At 42.7% G+C, this 6,000-nt stretch overlaps 1 pseudogene; it reads right to left on the reverse strand.

Annotated features, from left to right (window-relative positions):
• Positions 1 to 793: 793 nt before the first annotated feature.
• The window catches only part of LOC127014089 (saccharopine dehydrogenase-like oxidoreductase), a 10,375-nt pseudogene continuing 5,168 nt past the window's right edge, over positions 794 to 6,000 (reverse strand).

Here is a 6,000-nt window from a genome sequence, read left to right on the forward strand (position 1 = left end):
CAGGGCAGAACAGGGCATGTGCTGGTATCTACATGTATGGGCTTTCCGTACGTGCACTAACATTTGTCATCATCTGTCTTTGTTAGACCTTTTTATTGCCTGTTATAAAGAGCTGCTCAGTTGTAACAGAGGCTCTCTCCTCTATGAATTCTTACTAATAATGCCAGTGTGGCCAGATTAATTTACTTGTTCCATGCTACAGCATAGTGAACACTAAAATATTTTAGTAGTGCATACAAGTTGAAACGGATATTTCCAGCTACTTAAAATTCTTCTTTTTTTTTTTTTTTTTTGGTTAAAACACGTTTTCTGACGTCTAAACTTTGTAAAATACAAATTTTAAAAGGTTGTTCACAGGGACTGAAACTAGAAGTAGAGATTCTCCAGTTCTCCCAGGTTTCTCCCCGTTGTTCTTACTTCCCCTGGGGCTGATGAGTTATTTGGATTCATTGTAGATGTGCTCTAAGGACCATATAGAGTAGACTGTCAACTTCCTGTAAGAAACTTTAAACTTTGGGGACGTAATTGTATTTTACCCTGTTAGATGCGGAGTCGGTGGATTTGTAGTCAGTCCAGAAAGCACTGCAATGTGGTGATTACTGCCGGTTGTGTCTACAGCTTGTCTTGTAAAACCCCTCACTTTGTTCATGGGTGGTGGCAAACCCTTAGTCATGAATAGAAATATCGGAATGGAGCGTGTGATTGCATACACTGAATACTCTGTTCTCTGTCCCTTAAACGCATAAACTTTTATCTGTAGTAGAGAGTACATTGGATGTTTCGAGCTTTCCATTCAGTGGTGACCTGAAAGGAAAAGCAGCATTTCACTGTCCTCAGTTTCACCTCGTTCAGTCTGACGTTAGTCTGTTTGGTAATTAACAATGCATTAACAGACATTTTTAAACTTCAGCTTATTGAACATTAGTGCAGTTAAGGCACAAACCGCAGAAGAAGCACCTGAAACATCACCATATAGTGACTACATACATAAGGAATCTCCATACAGCTATGATACTATAGAGCAACAGTCTGCACATGCTTTGCCGGATAATAAAGATGCTGATGTGATGCAGCAGAGGGAGATGGAGAGGTTTTTATATCTCAGAGTAACTTTCAAAGCTTTTCGAAGTTCTACTGATACAACAAAAAAAAGCCTCTGCACAGCAACAGAATTTAATGTATTTATCCTTCCCAAAATCATGAAGCCTACCTTTCCAATATTTCTGAGACTCAAGGCTTCCATTCCCTACAAATACCCACCCAGAAGTCAGACAGCATGAGAACCCTACGAGAGACACTCGTAACTATTATGCTAGCAGCAATACGCAAGCTCATCAGGCAGAGTATCAAGTAGTACAAAACAGGCCCGTGCACCCAGAAGAACCTGGACCACATCAGGTCAAGCAGCTTCCAAAGGTCATCAACAGAACAAGCCTCCTTCTTTACAGCATGAGCAAAAGCACATCGCAGGTCATGACCATTTACCTAACTACAGAAACCCTACTACACAGACCTGCACGAAGAAACAGTTATCGCATAACGGAAAGATTCGTTGAAAATGGTAATAAAGCCATACTATACCAATAACGTAACTCACAGGTGTTTCCTGCACTCTGTGTGCAATAACGCTGAGACCGTTTCACAACGGAAACATCAGATCCCATGAATGGAACAGAGTACTCTTTCAATTCCTGATCGTAAACAACAAGTCCTCTGCAAATGGGGAAAAAAAAAGTCAGAAAAAATGTTCAAATGTTCACGCAAACTGAAAGAAACTGATCATAACGGCCCTACCAATTACTGCTTTTTCTCAAGCATTTTTGTGACATTCTCTCTCTTCACTGAAAGCAAACCATTCCAAATTTATCCCTGGCTCAACTCAAATTCCAGCCACTATAGCAGGTGAATTCCATAACCAAATAATATTCTCCTCACATTTCTTTTCCCCGTCCTACTGATCACTCCTGAAATCAAACGCAAAAGTTTGCCATTCACAAAAAGTCTCTTAGAACAAGTTAACTGGAGACCCAGTAAATGCTGGGGCATGTTCTTTTCTCAGTAAAATACAAACACATCGCTAAAACAGAACTTAGCTGCAGGTGCTTACTAGACGAGCATCTACGTGTTCATATTATACTAAAGTCCTAAATGCATCTTCTAGGATTAATAGCATCTTAACAATCTGTATCGTAATACTGGAACTGTTAGAAGACAGCACGTTTCACATCTTACGCTTCTTAGACCTTCTTTTAAGTTTTGCACCAACTACTGGAACAGGGCACAGCCTATCCTTTTTCGAAGCTTCCTCAGGTTTCTTGATCCGCAAGGCCGTAAACAGCTGACTTCCAGGTTCCCATCGTGTACACAAGAACCCTGGTGACATACCGTGAACAGTAATTAATTCCGTATCTAAAGGTTTCGTGTATTATTTTAATAATGACCTTAGAATTATTACCTGTATTACACATTATTACAATTATTACATACGTGCATTATGATGACGTGCATTAAAGTACAGTGAAATGGGCAGGTTGGCCTTGGCTGAACGCCAGGTGCCCACCAAGCCGCTCTACCACTCCCTCTCAGCAGACAGGAGGGAGAAAAACAAGATGGAAAAAACCCTCGTGGGTCAAGAGAAAGGCAGTTCAATAAAGCAAAAGCAAAGGCCGCACACGGAAGCAAAGGAAAACAAAACGATTTATTCTCTGCTTCCCCTCAGCAGGCGATGTCCAGCCACCTCCCGGAAGCAGGCCTTCAGTTACGCGTAGCGGTTGCTCCGGAAGACAAGCGTCGTACTAACGAATGCCCCCCACCCCTCCTCCTTTCTCTTAGCTTTCATGGCTGAGCAGACATCATATGGTATGGAAGGTCCCTTGGTCAGTTTGGGTCAGCTGTCCTGGCTGTGTCCCCTCCCAGGATCTTGCCCACCCCCAGCTACTGGGTGAGCGGGGAGGAATGTTGGAGAGACAGCCTTGCTGCTGTGCGAGCACTGCTCAGCAGCAGCCCAAACACTGCCGTGTTATCAACACCTTTCTAGCTACCAAGACAAAGCACAGCACCGTGAGGGCTGCTGTGGGGAAAATTAACTCCATCTCAGCCAACCAATGCAATCTCCACCCCTTGTTCCATACGATTTGCGCCATGCTCGGGTTCCCCATAATGTAATGCCGCTCTCTCTCTCTCTCTTCCAACCGTCCCATTGTATTTAATTCGCATTACTGAAATCCCTTCTTACCAACACTACAACTTACACTACATACTTAAACCGTCTTTATACCCAACATACACATTTATACATTCTCATTAACTACTATCCCCTGTCCTTTAACAGACAGCTATTACTCTCCCGTCCATGGGCTTCTCCACTCCTCCAGATGTTCACAAGAACAGGGCTATGACTTGGGCCCCATCTGTCAAGATGGGTGCTCAGGACAGGAGAAGCCGTACGTTCGATTGTGGGGCACCAACACCGGCCTGTTTCGGTCATCGCTGCATTATTTTAATAATGACCTTAGAATTATTACATACGTTACACATTGTTACAATTAGTACCTATATGTGTTCTGATTACATGCATTGAAGTATATCGAAACAACCTCCCCCCCTGCCCCAACCAAAAAAACCCAAACAGCCAAACACTAGGATTACGGGCAACCCACTCTGTATCTGTTCTACTTGACTTGTGCACGAATCCTTCCCACAGCTCTGCAAAAACTAAGTATTTTCTTGAAACAGCCTAACACAACAACTTTAGGTAGACAGCCTACGCAAATGAACCTTACAAAAGGGTGCTCGCTTGGGATACTTGTAGTAGCTCCTAAAGAATCAAGTTCTGAGGCTCATCGTCAAAGAACTGCCAGCTTGTTCCTTGGTCTGAATTAATTAATGACATTATTCCAACGGGCTACGGTGATGTTATCACAGATACCTCCGAGTTTCCAAGAAGGTGTACACCAACTAACCTCAGGCCCAGATTGCACCCTCAGGAAACTTTCGACAGCAGTTAAGGTACCTTGAAGGGAGGAGAAAACATTCCTTGGCGTATACAGTCATGAGTTCACAAAGCCAGAGTACCCTCTGGTAGACTCCAATAGCAGGCCACTGACATTATTAGTTGAAACAGAGTCACGTCTTTATCTCAAAGTAAAACAAACTAATATTAAGTCCCACAGCTATTTTTAGTAGCAAGTACCAAATTTTACGTAAAGTACTCAGTAAGGGTCACTAATATTATCTTTTACTCATTACTTTTCATTTGTCTTATCTAGTTAATGAGATAATGTAAATAATCAGTGGGGGGGGAAAAGGAAAAGACTATGAAGAGCCGTATTTAGTTTTCCTCAAGTTTCAAAAGAAAGGATGACGTAGGCTGTGAAAACGAGACGGACTTACGGTTTTGGTAGACCTTAACTACAAAGACAACCCAAACCAAAACAAACCCATAAACCCGCAAAAAACCAAACCCACACAAGCTATCCCAAACCACTTAATTTTTAGCACAGCTTGTGTTTTGCAAAGAATGCTTAGTTGGATCAACAGCAAAACAATACAATCCTCCAAATTCTGCTTTGTTTGCTTTGCTCAGTGCCTTCTGAATTGTACAACTGTACTTGTATGGGCAAATTTCAACATCGCAAGCAACTGCAGAGACAGGTGATAACACCATAAAGTCAAAATAGGAAGAGATAAAAGACATCTTTATTCAAAACGAGTATCAGGCATCAAATTATAAACCCCAGTGAACAACCAGATACTCATTTCCATGCCTCTCTCCCTCCAATCAGATCCAGATTGAGTTTTATTCAACTGAAAGCTGATGATACACTCCAGTGCAAAGCAATCCCACTTCGTAGCAGTTCTAATAGTACACAAAAGCAAACCATTGGATACTCTTATCAGCCCTTCCAATTGAAAGTCAGACCTGATGAACAAAGTATCCTCACTTGAGATGAGGATCAAGTACTATTGCATAGAATTAAATCGTCTCACCTCTTTCTCAAATATATTTATCCTCGTTCAGCTACTGTCCAGCTGCTCTTAACAAAAAGGCATCGCATGGCACTGCCTATCTGCTTACGCTCACGCAACAGCTCCTCAGAGCTTGCGTAGAAAACAAAAACTTAGGAAACCTGATTTACCCACCATTCCCGATCCCTTTCCCGCAGCCTTCCTGTCGCCGCTGTCTCTTCCCTACAAGATTCTCCCTGCACAAGACAGTGGCGACTTGCTGAGGCGTTGTAGGGACGTCCACGCGCTGGCTCAACAGCCCGCTGCTGACAACTGAGGTTCTGTTCTCTCAGTGAGCAACACTACCTTGAATCCCTCCTCCACCTATCACCAATTCTCTCCGGTCTGATGGAATACGATTGACTTTCAAGGTTTTAGCTTACCGCATTTGGTTGAAACAGGTCAGCTGGTAAAGGCAGGCAAAAAGAGAGACTGAGAGAGCTTCCACATAAGCACTGCTGCTTAGGAAATGGGATGAGAGCATAATCCGCATTTCTTTTTCAGCATAAGGTCACACTTAAATACCGTCACCTTTCAGCTTGTCTCTGTGTACAGTATCCCATCTCGGCTGGTATAGAGTAAAGCCACAGCTTCCAATGACATACACTCCCTTTTCCGCAGCTGTTCCGTCGTATTGCAGGTACATTCCTTCCAGAAACTAGAACACAGTCAGAAAACTATTTTAAGCAGACCTCCAGATTTGGCCACAGCCAGATTAGCCATCAGCGCTTTACTGTCGTATCCTAGCACCCTACATACCTCAAACCACTTACAAGCATCTTTAAGACAGATACCTATTATTCCTGGTTTATGTATGAAACCGTCACAGCAGTGCAAAGAATGTCATCTACACAAAATTTCCTACGTAGAATCACAACCGAGACTTGAAGCAGCGCTCAAAAATTTTGCATCTCCAGACAGAACCCGAGAGGCTCTTGTCTAAAAGTAAGAAACTATACACCGATACACATTGATGTACTTTAAAATGGTTAA

Source organism: Gymnogyps californianus, chromosome 3, assembly GCF_018139145.2.
Source record: "Gymnogyps californianus isolate 813 chromosome 3, ASM1813914v2, whole genome shotgun sequence".
Classification (NCBI taxonomy): domain Eukaryota; kingdom Metazoa; phylum Chordata; class Aves; order Accipitriformes; family Cathartidae; genus Gymnogyps; species Gymnogyps californianus.